The sequence below is a fragment of the Rutidosis leptorrhynchoides genome, chromosome 7 (genome assembly GCF_046630445.1).
Source record: "Rutidosis leptorrhynchoides isolate AG116_Rl617_1_P2 chromosome 7, CSIRO_AGI_Rlap_v1, whole genome shotgun sequence".
In the NCBI taxonomy this organism is placed as follows: domain Eukaryota; kingdom Viridiplantae; phylum Streptophyta; class Magnoliopsida; order Asterales; family Asteraceae; genus Rutidosis; species Rutidosis leptorrhynchoides.
The window spans coordinates 122,441,450-122,465,060 of record NC_092339.1 but is presented as its reverse complement, the minus strand read 5'-3'; positions in this window follow the sequence as shown (position 1 = coordinate 122,465,060).

Here is a 23,611-nt window from a genome sequence, read left to right as displayed (position 1 = left end):
GGGTGCGAATAGTTGTATATGGATCCATAGGGCTTGACATCCCCATATGTTCCAGGTATAGAAACCCTAGCCTGAACTATAAAACAGATGTATGCTATTTGAGTTTAGTACACGTTGGATTGCGTGTATTGTACATGTTGGTTGCATGTATGTTAAAACAGGGGTACTTATTATAACGTTAAAGTTTAGTTACCAGGGTGCTCAATCTTGTAGAATATTTTGATAAACGTTTCGGACGAAACAACTAAAATCTTGTGATCCACCTTTATATACAGATTATACGAAACATTAAAACTATGAACTCACCAACCTTTGTGTTGACACTTGTTAGCATGTTTATTCTCAGGTTCCCTAGAAGTCTTCCGCTGTTTGCTTATATGTTAGACAAGCTATGTGCATGGAGTCTTACATGACATACTTTTCAAGGAAACATTGCATTCACCAAATCATCACCATGTATCTTATTTTGACTGCATTGTCAATGGAAGTATCATTGTAAACTATTATATTACGGTGATTGTCTATATGTAGAAATCATCAGATGTCGAAAACCTTTGATTTAAATATTCATTTATGGTGTGCCTTTTCAAAAGAATGCAATGTTTACAAAACGTATCATATATAGGTCAAATACCTCGCAATGAAATCGATGAATGACGTGTTCGTCCATATGGATTTGGAGCGATTGTCACAATATATATATATATATATATATATATATATATATATATATATATATATATATATATATATATATATATATATATATATATATATATATATAATTTGAGTTTCAAAAAAAAAAAATTAACTTTAAACGCATTAGAGTTTAACTTTTTAAAATCATTAATTTTAACCTTTGAAACTCGTTACTAGTTTTATTTGATGTTTTCATCAAAAACAATTAGCATATATTATAATCAACAATTAAATATAAATGCGTAAAAATAAAACACAACCATACCATGCATCACACACACATAGCCTAGCCCAAAAATCCTATGCTTGATCCCATGAGCCGACATGGGATCAAGAGGTCAAACTAAGGGTAATATCGTAGCTCCCACTTGATTCAAGAATCAAGTGAAAACTTGACAAACACCATCATTGTGAACTTGACCTGTTCGCCATCTTCTAAGCCAAAAGCATGTTGTATTTTATCTTCAATCTTCATCTTGTTACATTTATTTAAATTTGAAAATACAACTAAACTAGTACTTTTACAAATTGAAATAAACTTAAATACAATACTATGAAAATGAAAAATAAATATAATACAACTTTGGCTTCAAAATGGCCTTTCTAATAATACAAATAATCAACATGACATAATATTACCGTAATCAACAATAACAACAATCATACATAGATCGAGGCATTATGAGCTATGTGTGCAATCACAATTTTAATAACTACATTATTAAAACTTAAATATGGCTAGTCCATGGTCACAATGCATGTGTATAACCATGAAATAAAATAATCAACAATTATAATAAATATTCAAGCCATAACAATTAAATCTACAATTTAAAAAAGTGATATTCTTTCAATCATATTTGTGCATCATGAGGTTAAGTCTAGATCAACCGAGTTGACTTTAAAAACCAAAAAGGTTTCGACTTTCACCAATATATCACAAAGCTAAATCTAAAGAATAGTCACACGATAATTAAGATGGTGTAAAAGCGGCTCGGATACCACTGATGAAAAATCGTGTGTACTTTTAACAAATCAGATTAACGCAGCGGATAGTTAAAATAATAATCTTTTATTATTTCATAAAACATTTATAAGATTAAATATTCATATATTTAATGAAACATGCACACGATTAATTTATCCCAATTAGATCCAGTTACACCATAATAATTGTCATGATTATTAAAACAAAAGAGGAGTTAACGATATACCTTTCTTGGAGAAATTGATGAGATGGAGAGAAACTTACGATCAAAAGTATGACCGTCTCTTTGGATAGTCCACACTACACTTCAAACGACCGTCAATGGATGCTAGTCCAAACCCAAAGTAACAAATTAATATAATCAAATTATATTAATAAGCAATAGATAAATATTACTCCGTATTGATTTCGTTTCATAAACAAAATGGCATGTAGCTTTCTTGATCTTTGAGATGTAAGAAAAGGTTTTAATTTTTTGTTTGTTTTGTTACTCTGTACCAAAAACAAGAACCAATATATATATATATATATATATATATATATATATATATATATATATATATATATATATATAATATATATATATATATATATATTTGAGGAGTACATGTAAAAACAACTCGTGAACCTTTTTCAATTAACCCGTGAATTCAAATTAGACCAAATATATATCATAAAGTCGTATTTCTCAAATACTTTAGGGGTATATTATATAACTTATAATTAATAAATTCTATCATGTCGCTTTCATGTGAATAGTAAATTAATTAATTTCGATTTATTTACTATTCATATGAATAGTAAATGAATTAATTTCGATTTACTATTTTGTTACTTGAGTAATATATATATATATATATATATATATATATATATATATATATATATATATATATATATATATATATATATATATATATATATATATATATATATATATTGTTTGACGTCTCGGTGTATATGTGTGTGACCCCGAAGGCTCAAATGAGGTTGGCCATATAGTTATATGTTGTACCTTGCACATTAATCCTACAATAAGTCACTATCTGATTGCTATAAATTCATTTTAAAATTAGGATTGAGAGTTTTTTCCTCACCCCTTTGACCGATTGTTGCCATTTCAATAAAAAAAATTAGGGATTGAGGGTTTTACCCTCACCCTTTCGGTCGTTATATGTATTGAAGATAAGTAGTTCGAGTTTGGTGTACCTCTCGTTGAATTCCGTGATGAAATACAGCTTTTCTAATCAATTTTGAGGTGTCATTGCTGATAATCTTGTGATTGTCGTTGGCCACTACTACCAACGCTACCGTTGACGCCATCTCCACCGTCCTAAACCTTCTGAACGATTCCTTTTTTGATGGTGAGCAATGGTGGTTGGCAGCGAACATTCATGTAACTTTTCTGATTGAGGTGTAGTTGGTTTGTGTTGTTGACTGAGCTACCATCATTTGACATGGCAGCTCAGTTTTGGTATATGATTGAAGTTTTGAACGGTTGTATGATTCAGAATCAACAAACCTTCAACTCTGATACAAGGTAAACAATGGATAACTAACTGATCGGATTATTGATATTGAAATGATAATACTTGAATTGGATGCTTTTACAACTGATTACATATTCTATTTATAGTAAATATCTTTAACGACTATAAGGATAAACCAGGTAAGGTGCCTTGTTATTTATGGAAATAATTTTAAAAACTTTAATAAATGGCATGTAGCCGTCGGTAATGAACCTTTTGTATTCTTGATGTGTTCTTGTTGTCATTTGTCTTCATTGGGAGATGATGATCTTATATCCGATCCCTTAAGGTAATTTTCTTCTTTATTTTCTATGAGTACACCCAAACCTATGAGATCAAATATTCAGAAACTTTCTCATCAGTAGCAAATATTAACACTATCAGAGTATTCTTCTCCATTGCTGCAAATAAAAAATGACCCATTCATCAATAAGACATGAAATAATGCGTTTCTCCACGGAGAGCTTAAAGAGGAAGTCTACATGCAAGCCCCGCCAGGATTCACCGAAAACTTTAGAACAAGGGAAGTTTGTCGACTTAAAAATCCTTGTATGGTCTAAAACAATCTCCATGGGCGTGGTTTCAAAGATTTACCTTAGCCATAAAAAATTTAGCTTTAAACAAAGTAATTCAAACCACATGTTATTTCTCAAACAAAATGGCTAGCTAATAACATGCTTAATTACTTATATCGATTTCATGATAATTACCGGAAATGACCCAAAAGAAATTTCAAGTCTTAAAGAAACTTATCAAGTGAATTTGAAATGAAAGATTTGGGAAGACTAAAATATTATTTCGGGATTGGAGTTCTAAGATCGAAACAAGGAATATATGTATGTATGTATATATATATATATATATATATATATATATATATATATATATATATATATATATATAGTTTTTGATATGCTCGTTGATCCACGAATGATCGACTGCAAACCAGCCGAGGCCCCTATAATCCCAAACCAAAGATTATACATGGTAGAGGAAGCTAATTATCGAGAACACTATTAAATAATTGTGGGGAAGCTCATCTACCTTGTTCATACTCGCCCGAATATAGCATATGCAGTAAGAGTGGTCGACCAATTTATGCATGAACCTTTAGTATATCACATGGAAGTTGTTTGGAGAGTTATTAGATACCTCAAGGGAACGACTGAACATGGAATTCTATTCAAGAACAACGATCATCTCAAAACTCAAATATATACAGACGCAGGCTGGGGAGGTAAAAAAGGAGATATAAAATCTACATCGGGCTATTTCACCTTAGCCGTCGAGAACCTGGTTACATAGAAAAGCAAAAAGCAAAAGGTTGTGTCTTCATCAAGTGATGAAGCAGAACTCAGAGGCATAGCCCGAGGAGTACAAGAAGCATTGTGAATCTGAAAAATGCAAAAAAAAAATCAAATATTCACCATAAGACACCAGCTGAATAATGTACGACAATGAAGCCGCAATCAAGATTTTCGAAAATCTTGTTCAATATGATCGAACAAAACATGTTGAAATAGATATACATTTTGTCAAAGAGAAGCTCGAAGCATAAATCATATCTCTACCATGTGTGAAATAAGAAGATCAACTGACAGACATTCTTACAAAGTCAGTAAATGAAAGACTCTTCAATGAAATTCTCGTCAAGTTGAATGCCAAAATTCGACTATTCAACTTGTGGTTATGAAATAAAGAAGTAAATCACCTTAGGGGATCAGATACAAGATCATCATCTCCTAATGAAGACAAATAACACCAGGAATACATCAAGGATACAAAGGGTTCATTACCAACGTCTACTTGTCATACATCAAAGTTTTTAAAATTACTTCCACAAATCACAAGGCTCCTTACCAGGGACGGATCTAGTTTAATAGGAGTGGTAGCACGGGCTACGACTGAAATACACAATCTAGTGATAAATTTTTGGGGCTTTTAATTAGTGACACTACTGGATAGTGTAATTTTTTTGGGTGACACCCCTGAATAGTGTAAATTTTTTGAGCTTTTAACTAGTGACTAAGATTCCTAAATCCGCCACTGCTCCTTACCTTGTTTATCCTTAAAGTCGTTAGAGATATTGTACTATAAATAGCATAGGTAATCAGTTGAAAGCATCCAATCCAAGAATTATCAATTCAATATCTATAATACGATCAGTTAGTTCTCAAATGTTTACATCGATACCTTTAGTTCGGTACGGTATTCGAGAAAGAGTTAGTTCTTTCTCGATATCGATATTACGCAGTTTGGTACCGGTTCAGCATTGATACATATACCATTCCTTCTAATCGGTGATTTTATGGGGTCCTTAATAATGTCACCATCACCTGCCATGCCATTTCTTAAAGAATTACTCAGTGTTTGTGTTCAACTTCTCAGTGTTTGTGTTCAACTTCTCATATTTCATATTTCGAGTGGATCGCTCATCGTTTGAAAAAGAAAAGAAATCTAGGTTGGCTATCGTGGATGAATGATCCTAGTGTCTATCTAAGATTAACATAGTTATAGTTGTAATGTAAAAAAAATGTAATGTAAAAAGTCGAGTTAGTTTGCATCCTTGCAAACTTGTTTTATCTATTGTGTGTTGAGGGTTCTTCCTCAATCCTTTGTACATTTGTGTTTTGAGATATAAAATCTTGTTTGCCTTTCAAAAAAAAAAAAAAAAAAAGTCGAGATCTTTGGTGCCAAAACATCTCTCGTAACCATGTTTGTTCAAGCTTTGAGTGAAGGCAAAGTTTCCTAAGTTTTCATTTCTTTTCCATCTTAATTCATTCTTATCTGTTAACTAAAAAGGGTGGAACGCTTTTAATTAAATTCGTATCTAAATAAATTGTTTGACCCTCATTTTGCCACGCGTATCTTTTAACGTATTTTTTTTTTTTTTATGTATTGTGTTTATTAAGTGTGAAACTTATCATAAAATAACACACGTATCGTTTTTAAGCCCTTCAAAACACCCCAATCATCCGCTTTTAAGATTCCATACAAACAAACCAATCATGAGTCCATTAATTAATTAATTAATTATGTTTAACATTGTTTGACACATAATTATCAATCACTAGTCCATTATGTTGACATGGATGGACACGTGTTAGTACCACAAAACTATTTATTCGGCGACTTACACGCCAAGCATTGCTATTACATCCGACCGCACCTGTTTTCTTAAATAAAATACTAACATGATTTACTGTGTGATTGGATTGGCAGCTGATGAAATCTCGACCGTTGATATATTAAGATGATACTCCAGACTTTTGGACCATATATTATTTTAACTACAAATCACATTAAACATAAATCAAGGAAAGTTTTTGTACTTTTTGTAACATGCTCATTGGTAACACATTTTCTAAAGGATTAACGGTTTGGAAAGTTTCATAAATCACAATCAAATTACTTTATATCAAAAGTCTCTTTACATTAATTGAATTGCAACTTGAAAAAACCTTCAATGAAATTACTTTGTCATTTACGAAATACAGAGTGATGTAATATACATTTAAAAAGTGAATTTATCTTAATATTTTGCATAGTTAAGAGCCGTTTATGTATTTTATAAACGTCCTTAAGAATCACAAAGTTGATAAAATTGGTCACTTATTTTCTGTTTCTAACTTTTATTTAGACGATGTAAATACTCGTACTCTCGAAATCTAAAGAGAAATTGTTTTATTCAATTTGTGTTGTTAAACTTTGTAAATATCAAAATCTATCTCAAGTGACCAAAGATGATGAAGAATTAAGACCCTGGTATCACTTATAAATGAAAATATTTAGCAAAATATTGTAGTACTTTCTTATAGACATGTAATAACAAAACTTTTGTTACCACTGATAACCACTAGAGGTGTTGCTTGGCATCTTTCCGCTATATGACTTGCTGACACGTATGCAAATAAGGTTTTTATGTTCAGATTATTTGGAGGGACGAGTGATTATTTAAATTACTTACCTTAGCTAAGTTATTTCGTAACATCTCGTGAGTTACTAGACTATCTTGAGATATTTATGCTATGTCACACGTATATAATGTAAAAAACTCGACATATCGAAAAGTTGGATTGCACATTCTTAATTCGTATTCTTTTGCATAAGTCATTAGTTCATGGGATCATCGTAGTCAAAATGTACATAGTACACGACAAGAACGGATACAACTACAAGGGGAGAAGCAAAGCTATGTAGCCAGCTTTGCTCCTTGTCGCTATATTTATTTTGGGTATAGACGATATCTCTTTATTCTTTGTGATACTGACCACATTTCTGATCCCTATTTGCACTTTAGTAGGTTGGTCTGGTATGAAAAGTTACGGGAAAGAGTATATTTCGACATCTCTAATTAGTGAATTTTTAATGGTCGTCGTGTTTCACATGTTAGGATCTCCTACTATATGTTCATTAGAGGTCGAAATCATTACACTTTAAGAAAATATGTTTTCATAAACTTTTATTGGAGAGCTTGAACATGTACACTAAATATTTAGCGGAACATCGTCATTAATTGGAAATTATCAAAGATGATTTCATAAACTTCCAATAGTCATTTGGTTTGATATATCATAACACAATTATGATATATCACCTTCATACGGACTTCAATTTTATGATCAACAAGTTTAAACACTCATAACTCAAAATGCTATAAGTTAATTTTATTGTGGGGCACAACCCCTTCCTCCCCTTCTGTAGTGACCCGAACTTTTCCATGTTTATATATATATTAAATGAAATTGTTATTTACATGATTAAGTGTTTCCAACATGTTAAGCAATCAAACTTGTTAAGACTTGATTAATTGAAATAGGTTTCATATAGACAATTGACCACCCAAGTTGACCGGTGATTCACGAACGTTAAAACTTGTAAAAACTATACGATGACATATATATGGTTATATATATAGTTAACATGATTTTATTATAAATATGTATCTCATTAGGTATTTTAACAATGAGTTATATACATAAAAATGAGACTATTAATTTAAGAAACTCGAAAACGATATATATAACGATTATCGTTATAACAACGTCTTACTAGGTACATATGAATCATATTAAGATATTGATACACTTGGTTAATTATGTTAAATGATAAGTAAATATATTATTAAGTGTATTAACAATGAAATACATATGTAAAAATAAGACTACTAACTTAATGATTTCGAAACGAGACATATATGTAACGATTATCGTTGTAACGGCATTTAACTGTATATATATCATACTAAGATATATTATATATCATAATATCATGATAATATAACAATTTAACATCTCATTTGTTATAATAAACAATGGGTTAACAACATTCAACAAGATCGTTAACCTAAAGGTTTCAAAACAACATTTACATGTAACGACTAACGATGACTTAACGACTCAGTTAAAATGTATATACATGTAGTGTTTTAATATGTATTCATACACTTTTGAAAGACTTCAAGACACTTATCAAAATACTTCTACTTAACAAAAATGCTTACAATTACATCCTCGTTCAGTTTCATCAACAATTCTACTCGTATGCACCCGTATTCGTACTCGTACAATACACAGCTTTAAGATGTATGTACTATTGGTATATACACTCCAATGATCAGCTCTTAGCAGCCCATGTGAGTCACCTAACACATGTGGGAACCATCATTTGGCAACTAGCATGAAATATCTCATAAAATTACAAAAATATGAGTAATCATTCATGACTTATTTACATGAAAACAAAATTACATATCCTTTATATCTAATCCATACACCAACGACCAAAAACACCTACAAACACTTTCATTCTTCAATTTTCTTCATCTAATTAATCTCTCTCAAGTTCTATCTTCAAGTTCTAAGTGTTCTTCATAAATTTCAAAAGTTCTAGTTTCATAAAATCAAGAATACTTCCAAGATTGCAAGTTTACTTCCAAGTTTTCTAAATCCATTCCAAGTAATCATCCAAGATCAAGAAACCTTTGTTACTTACAGTAGGTTATCTTTCTAATACAAGGTAATAATCATATTCAAACTTTAATTCAATTTCTATAACTATAACAATCTTATTTCGAGTGGAAATCTTACTTGAAATTGTTTTCGTGTCATGATTCTGCTTCAAGAACTTTCAAGCCATCCAAGGATCCTTTGAAGCAAGATCTATTTTTCTCATTTCCAGTAGGTTTATCCAAGGAACTTGAGGTAGTAATGATGTTCATAACATCATTCGATTCATACATATAAAGCTATCTTATTCGAAGGTTTAAACTTGTAATCACTAGAACATAGTTTAGTTAATTCTAAACTTGTTCGCAAATAAAAGTTAATCCTTCTAACTTGACTTTTAAAATCAACTAAATACATGTTCTATATCTATATGATATGCTAACTTAATGATTTAAAACCTGGAAACACGAAAAACACCGTAAAACTGGATTTACGCCGTCGTAGTAACACCGCGGGCTGTTTTGGGTTAGTTAATTAAAAACTATGATAAACTTTGATTTAAAAGTTGTTATTCTGAGAAAATGATTTTTATTATGAACATGAAACTATATCCAAAAATTATGGTTAAACTCATAGTGAAAGTATGTTTTCTAAAATGGTCATCTAGACGTCGTTCTTTCGACTGAAATGACTACCTTTACAAAAACGACTTGTAACTTATTTTTCCGACTATAAACCTATACTTTTTCTGTTTATATTCATAAAATAGAGTTCAATATAAAACCATAGCAATTTGATTCACTCAAAACGGATTTAAAATGAAGAAGTTATGGGTAAAACAAGATTGGATAATTTTTCTCATTTTAGCTACGTGAAAATTGGTAACAAATCTATTCCAACCATAACTTAATCAACTTGTATTGTATATTATGTAATCTTGAGATACCATAGACACGTATACAATGTTTCGACCTATCATGTCGACACATCTATATATATTTCGGAACAACCATAGACACTCTATATGTGAATGTTGGAGTTAGCTATACAGGGTTGAGGTTGATTCCAAAATATATATAGTTTGAGTTGTGATCAATACTGAGATACGTATACACTGGGTCGTGGATTGATTCAAGATAATATTTATCAATTTATTTCTGTACATCTAACTGTGGACAACTAGTTGTAGGTTACTAACGAGGACAGCTGACTTAATAAACTTAAAACATCAAAATATATTAAAAGTGTTGTAAATATATTTTGAACATACTTTAATATATATGTATATATTGTTATAGGTTCGTGAATCAACAGTGGCCAAGTCTTACTTCTCGACGAAGTAAAAATCTGTGAAAGTGAGTTATAGTCCCACTTTTAAAATCTAATATTTTTGGTATGAGAATACATGCAGGTTTTATAAATGATTTACAAAATAGACACAAGTACGTGAAACTATATTCTATGGTTGAATTATCGAAATCGAATATGCACCTTTTTATTAAGTCTGGTAATCTAAGAATTAGGGAACAGACACCCTAATTGACGCGAATCCTAAAGATAGATCTATTGGGCCTAACAAACCCCATCCAAAGTACCGGATGCTTTAGTACTTCGAAATTTATATCATATCCGAAGGGTGTCCTGGAATGATAGGGATATTCTTATATATGCATCTTGTTAATGTCGATTACCAGGTGTTCACCATATGAATGATTTTTATCTCTATGTATGGGATGTGTATTGAAATATGAAATCTTGTGGTCTATTATTATGATTTGATATATATAGGTTAAACCTATAACTCACCAACATTTTTGTTGACGTTTTAAGCATGTTTATTCTCAGGTGATTATTAAGAGCTTCCGCTGTCGCATACTTAAATAAGGATGAGATTTGGAGTCCATGCTTGTATGATATTGTGTAAAAACTGCATTCAAGAAACTTATTTTGTTGTAACATATTTGTATTGTAAACCATTATGTAATGGTCGTGTGTAAACAGAATATTTCAGATTATCATTATTTGATAATCTACGTAAAGCTTTTTAAACCTTTATTGATGAAATAAAGGTTATGGTTTGTTTTAAAATGAATGCAGTCTTTGAAAAACGTCTCATATAGAGGTCAAAACCTCGCAACGAAATCAATTAATATGGAACGTTTTTAATCAATAAGAACGGGACATTTCAGTTGGTATCCGAGCGTTGGTCTTAGAGAACCAGAATTTTGTATTAGTGTGTCTTATTGAGTTTGTTAGGATGCATTAGTGAGTCTGGACTTCGACCATGTTTACTTGAAAAATGACTGCTTAACAAATTTTGTTGGAAACTATATATTTTTAACATGTGAATATTATGTGAAATATTAATCTCTTAACATGTTTGATATTATGTGATAGATGTCTACCTCTAGAACAAGTCCCATTGACTCACCTAGTAATAATGAAGAGTCAAATGTAAATTGGAATGATTCGTGGACTGATTCACAAGTTCCCGAAGAGAAACCGGAAGAAGAGTCAGAACCGGAAGAAGAATCGGAACCGGAAGAAGAATCGGAACCGGAAGAAAAAATAGAACCGGTGGGGGAAATAATAAAACGGTTAAGTAGAAGAAAATCCTCAACCAACCGACCAAAGTTAATTATGGTCAATGGTGTTTCCGCCAAGGAAGCAAAGTATTGGGAGGATTACCAATTCTCCGATGAATCGGATCCCGACAAGGATTCCGATGATGTTATAGAAATTACCCCAACACAATTTAATAAGGCAAAAGAGAACAATAAGAGAAAGGGCATAAAAATAGAGAAATCTAATTCCAACCCCGATGAACTTTATATGTATCGTCAACCCCCGAAGTCCTTAAGTTGTAACAATGACCTGGGAACCTCTAAACCACCAGGTTTTTCTAAACCGTTGTGGAAAACGACAGCTAGTATTAGGGGAACATCATATATCCCTAGAAACTTGGCAAAACGAACCAAAACTGAAGAAGAAGAAACGAGCGAGTCGGAATAAGATAGTTGTATTCGTGTGGTGTAATATATGTAATATAGTGTGCTTATGCTTTATGATATATGTAAAAATTGCTTGTATTAATAAGTATTTTTTTATGAATCTAACTCTTGTCTATTTTACAGTTTAAAAACACAAAATGGATAGACAACCCAATATTTTAAGAGACCTACCCGGAGACATGATTGATGAAATCTTGTCTAGAGTCGGTCAGAATTCCTCGGCACAACTATTTAAGGCGAGATCAGTTTGTAAGACATTCGAAGAACGTTCCAAGAATGTCTTGGTTTATAAGAGACTTTCGTTTGAAAGATTGGGGATATCACATTGGGAAACCCATAAGTTACGATGTGTTTACTTTGATGCATATATTGCGGGGAACCCAATGCTATTTTACGCAACGGGTTAAGAAATTATTTTGACTCAATGTATCCGAATATAGGACTTCATGATTTAGAAAAAGCGGCTAACATGCAACATAAAGAAGCATGCTATGCTTACGGGTTAGTAATGTTCGCTTCTCACCAAAGTGAGAAAAAGAACATCGGGCTACAGCTATTAAACAAAACGTTCCCATAAGTGACGGAGTCGGTAATTGGGGTAAGAAATGAGGTTTTTAGGTTATTACGAGACTGTTGGACATTATGTAACCCTCGTCCCTTTGACGACGTTACAACACGCTGTCTTATCAACGGCCATAACAGTTATGTTCCACAAGACCAAGGATGGGAAGTAGTCCTAGTAAAACCAGAATGCATGACTTGTTTATGGACGTATGAATTACGTGTCTTTATTGCCTTTGCTGAACGACTTGTGTACTAGCTAGAATTATCTTCACAACTATCTTGTATCAAAGTTATTGTGTGCTATATTTCGTGCTTTATGTAAAATAAGCGGTATTGTAAGTTTGTAAAATATTGTATAAAAGTTTGAACGCGAAATATTATTATAATCAGTTTTTCATATAGAATTGTAGTAGTTGAATTGTATATTAGCTACTAAGTATGAACTTAACGGGTAGGTACTACCCGAATTTAAACTTATAAAACGCTAATATGAAGAAAAAGCTTTTATAAATGAGTTCATATTATGCTACGAAATACTATTAACTACTCTTAATATTCTGTATGATTAACTTGTTCCATTTGACTATTTTGAAGGAAATGGCACCGACTACTCGACACACCGTGAATATGAATGAAGAGGAATTCCGTACTTTTCTAGCTTCAAACATAGCCGCAGTACAGGCTGCGCTACATACCAACAATAACCTTGGATCTAGCAGTACAGGAAATCGTGTAGGATGCACCTACAAAGAATTCACTGCCTGCAAACCTTTGGAATTTGATGGAACCGAAGGACCGATCGGATTGAAACGGTGGACCGAGAAGGTCGAATCGGTGTTTGCCATAAGTAAGTGTACTGAAGAGGACAAAGTAAAGTACGCTACACATACCTTCACAGGTTCTGCGTTAACATGGTGGAATACCTATCTAGAGCAAGTGGGACAAGATGATGCTTACGCACTACCGTGGTCAGCATTCAAGCACTTGATGAACGAGAAGTACCGTCCCAGAACCGAGGTCAATAAGCTCAAGACAGAACTTAGAGGGTTACGAACCCAAGGATTTGATATTACCACGTACGAAAGATGATTCACAGAATTGTGCCTATTGTGTCCGGGAGCATTCGAAGATGAGGAAGAGAAGATCGACGCATTTGTGAAAGGATTACCGGAAAGAATCCAAGAAGATATAAGTTCACACGAGCCCACCTCCATACAACAGGCATGTAGAATGGCTCACAAACTAGTGAACCAGATTGAGGAAAGAATTAAAGAACAGACGGCTGAAGAGGCCAATGTGATCTAGTCAAAAGAAAGTGGGAGGAAAACGGTGATAAGAATCACCAATACAACAACAACAGCAATTACAATAATAATCGCAACAATTATTCCAACAATCGCAACATCAATCGCAACTACAACAAACGGCCCAACAACAACAACAACAACAACAGCAACTACAACAATCATCCCAACAACAATAACAATCGCAACAACAACAACAATCAGAAGCAGCTATGCCAAAGGTGTGAAAAGTATCACTCGGGGTTCTGCACCAAATTTTGCAACAAGTGTAAAAGAAATGGTCATAGCGCGGTGAAGTGTGAGGTCTAAGGACCAGGGTTAACAGAACGAAAGGAACAAATGGTGTCGGAACGAGTAATGGCGGAGCAAGTAGTGTCGGAGCAAGTTATGCCAATGTAGTTTGTTATAAATGTGGAAAACCGGGCCACATTATTAGAAATTGCCCGAACCAGGAGAACACGAATGGACAAGGCCGCGGAAGAGTTTTCAATATTAATGCAGCAGAGGCACAGGAAGACCCGGAGCTTGTTACGGGTACGTTTCTTATTGACAATAAATCTTCTTACGTTTTATTTGATTTGGGTGCGGATAGAAGCTATATGAGTAGAGATTTTTGTGCTAAATTAAGTTGTCCATTGACGCCTTTGGATAGTAAATTTTTACTCGAATTAGCAAATGGTAAATTAATTTCAGCAGATAATATATGTCGGAATCGAGAAATTAAACTGGTTAGCGAAACATTTAAGATTGATTTGATACCTGTAGAGTTAGGGAGTTTTGATGTGATAATCGGTATGGACTGGTTGAAAGAAGTGAAAGCAGAGATCATTTGTTACAAAAATGCAATTCGCATTATACGAGAAAAAGGAAAACCCTTAATGGTGTACGGAGAAAAGGGCAACACGAAGCTACATCTTATTAGAAATTTGAAGGCACAAAAACTAATAAGAAAAGGTTGCTATGATGTTCTAGCACACGTCGAGAAAGTACAAACTGAAGAAAAGAGCATCAATGATGTTCCCATTACAAAAGAATTTCCCGATGTATTTCCGAAAGAATTACCGGGATTACCCCCACATCGATCCGTTGAATTTCAAATAGATCTTGTACCAGGAGCTGCACCAATAGCTCGTGCTCCTTACAGACTCGCACCCAGCGAGATGAAAGAACTACAAAGCTAATTACAAGAACTTTTAGAGCGTGGTTTCATTCGACCAAGCACATCACCGTGGGGAGCTCCTGTTTTGTTTGTCAAGAAGAAAGATGGTACATTCAGGTTGTGTATCGACTACCGAGAGTTGAACAAACTTACCATCAAGAACCGCTACCCACTACCGAGAATCGACGACTTATTTGATCAACTACAAGGCTCGTCTGTTTATTCAAAGATTGACTTACGTTCCGGGTATCATCAAATGCGGGTGAAAGAAGATGATATTCCAAAGACTGCTTTCAGAACACGTTACGGTCATTACGAGTTTATGGTCATGCCGTTTGGTTTAACTAATGCACCAGCTGTGTTCATGGACCTTATGAACCGAGTGTGTGGACCATACCTTGACAAGTTTGTCATTGTTTTCATTGATGACATACTTATTTACTCAAAGAATGACCAAGAACACGGTGAACATTTGAGAAAGGTGTTAGAAGTATTGAGGAAGGAAGAATTGTACGCTAAGTTTTTAAAGTGTGCATTTTGGTTGGAAGAAGTTCAATTCCTCGGTCACATAGTGAACAAAGAAGGTATTAAGGTGGATCCGGCAAAGATAGAAACTGTTGAAAAGTGGGAAACCCCGAAAACTCCGAAACACATACGCCAGTTTTTAGGACTAACTGGTTACTACAGAAGGTTCATCCAAGACTTTTCCAGAATAGCAAAACCCTTGACTGCATTAACGCATAAAGGAAATAAATTTGAATGGAATGATGAACAAGAGAAAGCGTTTCAGTTATTGAAGAAAAAGCTAACTACGGCACCTATATTGTCATTGCCTGAAGGGAATGATGATTTTGTGATTTATTGTGACGCATCAAAGCAAGGTCTCGGTTGTGTATTAATGCAACGAACGAAGGTGATTGCTTATGCGTCTAGACAATTGAAGATTCACGAACAAAATTATACGACGCATGATTTGGAATTAGGCGCGGTTGTTTTTGCATTGAAGACTTGGAGGCACTACTTATATGGGGTCAAAAGTATTATATATACCGACCACAAAAGTCTTCAACACATATTTAATCAGAAACAACTGAATATGAGGCAGCGTAGGTGGATTGAATTGTTGAATGATTACGACTTTGAGATTCGTTACCACCCGGGAAAGGCAAATGTGGTAGCCGATGCCTTGAGCAGGAAGGACAGAGAACCCATTCGAGTAAAATCTATGAATATAATGATTCATAATAACCTTACTACTCAAATAAAGGAGGCGCAACAAGGAGTTTTAAAAGAGAGAAATTTAAAGGATGAAATACCCAAGGGATCGGAGAAGCATCTTAATATTCGGGAAGACGGAACCCGGTATAGGGCTGAAAGGATTTGGGTAGCAAAATTTGGAGATATGAGAGAAATGGTACTTAGAGAAGCTCATAAAACCAGATACTCAATACATCCTGGAACGGGGAAGATGTACAAGGATCTCAAGAAACATTTTTGGTGGCCAGGTATGAAAGCCGATGTTGCTAAATATGTAGGAGAATGTTTGACGTGTTCTAAGGTCAAAGCTGAGCATCAGAAACCATCAGGTCTACTTCAACAACCCGAAATCCCGGAATGGAAATGGAAAAACATTACCATGGATTTCATCACTAAATTGCCAAGGACTGCAAGTAGTTTTGATACTATTTGGGTAATAGTTGATCGTCTCACCAAATCAGCACACTTCCTGCCAATAAGAGAAGATGACAAGATGGAGAAGTTAGCACGACTGTATTTGAAGGAAGTCGTCTCCAGACATGGAATACCAATCTCTATTATCTCTGATAGGGATGGTAGATTTATTTCAAGATTCTGGCAGACATTACAACAAGCATTAGGAACTCGTCTAGACATGAGTACTGCCTATCATCCACAAACTGATGGACAGAGTGAAAGGACGATACAAACGCTTGAAGACATGCTACGAGCATGTGTTATTGATTTCGGAAATAGTTGGGATCGACATCTACCGTTTGCAGAATTTTCCTACAACAACAGCTACCATTCAAGCATTGAGATGGCGCCGTTTGAAGCACTTTATGGTAGAAAGTGCAGGTCTCTGATTTATTGGAGTGAAGTGGGGGATAGACAGATTACGGGTCCGAAGATAATACAAGAAACTACTGAGAAAATCATCCAAATTCAACAAAAATTGAAAACCGCCCAGAGTCGACAAAAGAGCTACGCGGACAGTAAAAGAAAAGATATAGAGTTTGAAATTGGAGAAATGGTCATGCTTAAGGTTTCACCTTGGAAAGGCGTTGTTCGATTTGGTAAACGGGGGAAACTAAATCCAAGGTACATTGGACCATTCAAGATTATAGATCGTGTCGGACCAGTAGCTTACTAACTGGAGCTACCTCAACAACTCGCGGCTGTACATAACACTTTCCACGTCTCAAATTTGAAGAAATGTTTTGCTAAAGAAGATCTCACTATTTCGTTGGACGAAATCCAAATCAATGAAAAACTTCAATTCATTGAAGAACCCGTCGAAATAATGGATCGTGAGGTTAAGAGACTTAAACAAAACAAGATACCGATTGTTAAGGTTCGATGGAATGCTCGTAGAGGACCCGAGTTCACATGGGAGCATGAAGATCAGATGAAGAAGAAATACCCGCATTTATTTCCAGAAGATACGTCAACACCTCCAACTGCTTAAAATTTCGGGACGAAATTTATTTAACGGGTAGATACTGTAGTGACCCGAACTTTTCCATGTTTATATATATATTAAATGAAATTGTTATTTACATGATTAAGTGTTTCCAACATGTTAAGCAATCAAACTTGTTAAGACTTGATTAATTGAAATAGGTTTCATATAGACAATTGACCACCCAAGTTGACCGGTGATTCACGAACGTTAAAACTTGTAAAAACTATACGATGACATATATATGGTTATATATATAGTTAACATGATTTTATTATAAGTATGTATCTCATTAGGTATTTTAACAATGAGTTATATACATAAAAATGAGACTATTAATTTAAGAAACTCGAAAATGATATATATAACGATTATCGTTATAACAACGTCTTACTAGGTACATATGAATCATATTAAGATATTGATACACTTGGTTAATTATGTTAAATTATAAGTAAATATATTATTAAGTGTATTAACAATGAAATACATATGTAAAAATAAGACTACTAACTTAATGATTTCGAAACGAGACATATATGTAACGATTATCGTTGTAACGGCATTTAACTGTATATATATCATACTAAGATATATTATATATCATAATATCATGATAATATAACAATTTAACATCTCATTTGTTATAATAAACAATGGGTTAACAACATTCAACAAGATCGTTAACCTAAAGGTTTCAAAACAACATTTACATGTAACGACTAACGATGACTTAACGACTCAGTTAAAATGTATATACATGTAGTGTTTTAATATGTATTCATACACTTTTGAAAGACTTCAAGACACTTATCAAAATACTTCTACTTAACAAAAATGCTTACAATTACATCCTCGTTCAGTTTCATCAACAATTCTACTCGTATGCACCCGTATTCGTACTCGTACAATACACAACTTTTAGATGTATGTACTATTGGTATATATACTCCAATGATCAGATCTTAGCAGCCCATGTGAGTCACCTAACACATGTGGGAACCATCATTTGGCAACTAGCATGAAATATCTCATAAAATTACAAAAATATGAGTAATCATTCATGACTTATTTACATGAAAACAAAATTACATATCCTTTATATCTAATCCATACACCAACGACCAAAAACACCTACAAACACTTTAATTCTTCAATTTTCTTCATCTAATTAATCTCTCTCAAGTTCTATCTTCAAGTTCTAAGTGTTCTTCATAAATTCCAAAAGTTCTAGTTTCATAAAATCAAGAATACTTCCAAGATTGCAAGTTTACTTCCAAGTTTTCTAAATCCATTCCAAGTAATCATCCAAGATCAAGAAACCTTTGTTACTTACAGTAGGTTATCTTTCTAATATAAGGTAATAATCATATTCAAACTTTAATTCAATTTCTATAACTATAACAATCTTATTTCGAGTGGAAATCTTACTTGAAATTGTTTTCGTGTCATGATTCTGCTTCAAGAACTTTCAAGCCATCCAAGGATCCTTTGAAGCTAGATCTATTTTTCTCATTTCCAGTAGGTTTATCCAAGGAACTTGAGGTAGTAATGATGTTCATAACATCATTCGATTCATACATATAAAGCTATCTTATTCGAAGGTTTAAACTTGTAATCACTAGAACATAGTTTAGTTAATTCTAAACTTGTTCGCAAATAAAAGTTAATCCTTCTAACTTGACTTTTAAAATCAACTAAATACATGTTCTATATCTATATGATATGCTAACTTAATGATTTAAAACCTGGAAACACGAAAAACACCGTAAAACCGGATTTACGCCGTCGTAGTAACACCGCGGGCTGTTTTGGGTTAGTTAATTAAAAACTATGATAAACTTTGATTTAAAAGTTGTTATTCTGAGAAAATTATTTTTATTATGAACATGAAACTATATCCAAAAATTATGGTTAAACTCAAAGTGGAAGTATGTTTTCTAAAATGGTCATCTAGACGTCGTTCTTTCGACTGAAATGACTACCTTTACAAAAACAACTTGTAACTTATTTTTCTGACTATAAACCTATACTTTTTCTGTTTAGATTCATAAAATAGAGTTCAATATGAAACCATAGCAATTTGATTCACTCAAAACGGATTTAAAATGAAGAAGTTATGGGTAAAACAAGATTGGATAATTTTTCTCATTTTAGCTACGTGAAAATTGGTAACAAATCTATTCCAACCATAACTTAATCAACTTGTATTGTATATTATGTAATCTTGAGATACCATAGACACGTATACAATGTTTCGACCTATCATGTCGACACATCTATATATATTTCGGAACAACCATAGACACTCTATATGTGAATGTTGGAGTTAGCTATACAGGGTTGAGGTTGATTCCAAAATATATATAGTTTGAGTTGTGATCAATACTGAGATACGTATACACTGGGTCGTGGATTGATTCAAGATAATATTTATCGATTTATTTCTGTACATCTAACTGTGGACAACTAGTTGTAGGTTACTAACGAGGACAGCTGACTTAATAAACTTAAAACATCAAAATATATTAAAAGTGTTGTAAATATATTTTGAACAAACTTTGATATATATGTATATATTGTTATAGGTTCGTGAATCAACAGTGGCCAAGTCATACTTCCCGACGAAGTAAAAATCTGTGAAAGTGAGTTATAGTCCCACTTTTAAAATCTAATATTTTTGGGATGAGAATACATGCAGGTTCTATAAATGATTTACAAAATAGACACAAGTACGTGAAACTACATTCTATGGTTGAATTATCGAAATCGAATATGCCCCTTTTTATTAAGTCTGGTAATCTAAGAATTAGGGAACAGACACCCTAATTGACGCGAATCCTAAAGATAGATCTATTGGGCTTAACAAACCCCATCCAAAGTACCGGATGCTTTAGTACTTCGAAATTTATATCATATCCGAAGGGTGTCCCGGAATGATGGGGATATTCTTATATACGCATCTTGTTAATGTCGGTTACCAGGTGTTCACCATATGAATGATTTTTATCTCTATGTATGGGATGTGTATTGAAATATGAAATCTTGTGGTCTATTATTATGATTTGATATATATAGGTTAAACCTATAACTCACCAACATTTTTGTTGACGTTTTAAGCATGTTTATTCTCAGGTGATTATTAAGAGCTTCCGCTGTCGCATACTTAAATAAGGATGAGATTTGGAGTCCATGCTTGTATGATATTGTGTAAAAACTGCATTCAAGAAACTTATTTTGTTGTAACATATTTGTATTGTAAACCATTATGTAATGGTCGTGTGTAAACAGGATATTTTAGATTATCATTATTTGATAATCTACGTAAAGCTTTTTAAACCTTTATTGATGAAATAAAGGTTATGGTTTGTTTTAAAATGAATGCAGTCTTTGAAAAACGTCTCATATAGAGGTCAAAACCTCGCAACGAAATCAATTAATATGGAACGTTTTTAATCAATAAGAACGGGACATTTCACCTTCAATAGCTACGTCCTTGAGTAAACGTGATATCTTCATCGTAAATTGATATATTTCAAGTTAGCAATACGAATATCATTTCATGCATTCTAATAGTACCAGTTTAATACATTACTCTAATTTATACTAACTAGTTGATAACTATGTACGTTGCTGCCGATCTCTTCCTTGTTTGCGGTAATGTGATGTGACGAAATGTTTGTTGTATGCGATTGACCTCAACAACAAAATATCTTACATATGCGTTGAAAAGACCCGTCATAATTCATCCGGACGAAGTCCATATCGATTATAAACGATTCACAACAGTTGGTAACATTGCGAGGTACTTGACCTCTATATGATACATTTTACAAACATTGCATTCATTTTTGAAAAGAAAATCTTTCATTACATCGAAAGTTGACGGCATGCATACCATTTCATAATATATCTAACTATAATTGACTTAATAATAATCTTGATGAACTCAATGACTCGAATGCAACGTCTTTTGAAATATGCCATGAATGACTCCAAGTAATATCTCTAAAATGAGCAAATGCACATCGGAAGATTTCTTTCGTACCTGAGAATAAACATGCTTTAAAGTGTCAACCAAAAGGTTGGTGAGTTCATTAGTTTAACATAAATAATCATTTCCATCATTTTAATAGACCACAAGATTTTCATTTCTCATAAATATCATTCTCGTATCAGGCATTTCGCAAACTGCATAGAGATAAAAATCATTCATATGGATTGAACACCTGGTAACCGACGTTAACTTAATGCATAGAATATCCCCAAAACAGAACCTCTCGTCTGTATAATAATCTCGAAGTACTAACGCATTCGTACCCCGAATGGGACTTGTCAAGGTCCATAGATCTATCTTTAGGATTCGCGTCAATCAGGGGCCATTTCCCTAAATTCTTAGGTTACCAGACTTGAAGGTCGATATTCGGTTTAATAATCCAACCATATAATGTAGTTTTTGATCACTTGTGTCTATTTCGTAAAACATTTATAAAAGCAGCGCATGTATTCTCAGTCCCAAAAATATATATAAAAAGGGAGTAATGAAACTCACCATACTGTATTTTGTAGTAAAAATACATATGACGTCATTTAATAAGTGTAGGGTTGGCCTCAGATTCACGAACCTATATACATTTATGTATATAAACACATGTAATGGTAATCGAACAAATTTATATATATATATATATATATATATATATATATATATATATATATATATATATATATATATAACTTTATTAGTTATATTATTCTTATATTGAATGTATATATGTATATGTGTTATTTATTCATTTTGTTGTATAAAAATATTAATTTTCATTATGTTATATGTATTAGATATATTTTTAATATATATATATATATATATAAATATATATATATATATATATATATATATATATATATATATATATATATATATCATTTGTATATTAATAAAAGTAGTTATAATAATACCAAAATAATATTAATAGTGGTAAAAAATGATAATAATTATAATATTAATAATAGTAATAATATTAATATAATTATGGTAATGTTAAAAATAATAAATTTGATATTAATTATAATAAAGTTTTAATAATAAAAGATGTGTTATACATAATTATACAATCCATAAATTTATTTAGTTTTCCTACGCATTCATAATATTATTTATTGTCATTACTAACGATTTCATCTCTATTTATATCATACATATCATACTCATGTTGATAATATCACCCATAAACTTTAATGTTAATAATAACACTAATAATAATAATGATAATGATAATAATAATATAATGATATTAAATATAATAATATTTCATTTTAACTCATTATTCAATTACAAGTATAATCATGTTTGTATTATAATCTGTAAATGTATATATCTTTAACTAATAACTATTTTGATAATAAAGCTAATAATAAGGTTAACGATAATGATCAAGGTAACAATTTTAATCATAGTTATATATATTATCTTATACTTATAATTTTTATTATTTTTCTTTAAATCATAAAACTAATAATTTCGTAATTATCTTATTTTGTTATCTTTCTATTATTATCTTTTACATCCTAATTATAATTTTATTCATAAGCATAATAATAATATCAATAATCAATAATGGTAACAATAATAATAATAATAATAATAATAATAATAATAATAATAATAATAATAATAATAATAAAAATAATAATAATAAAAGTAAAAG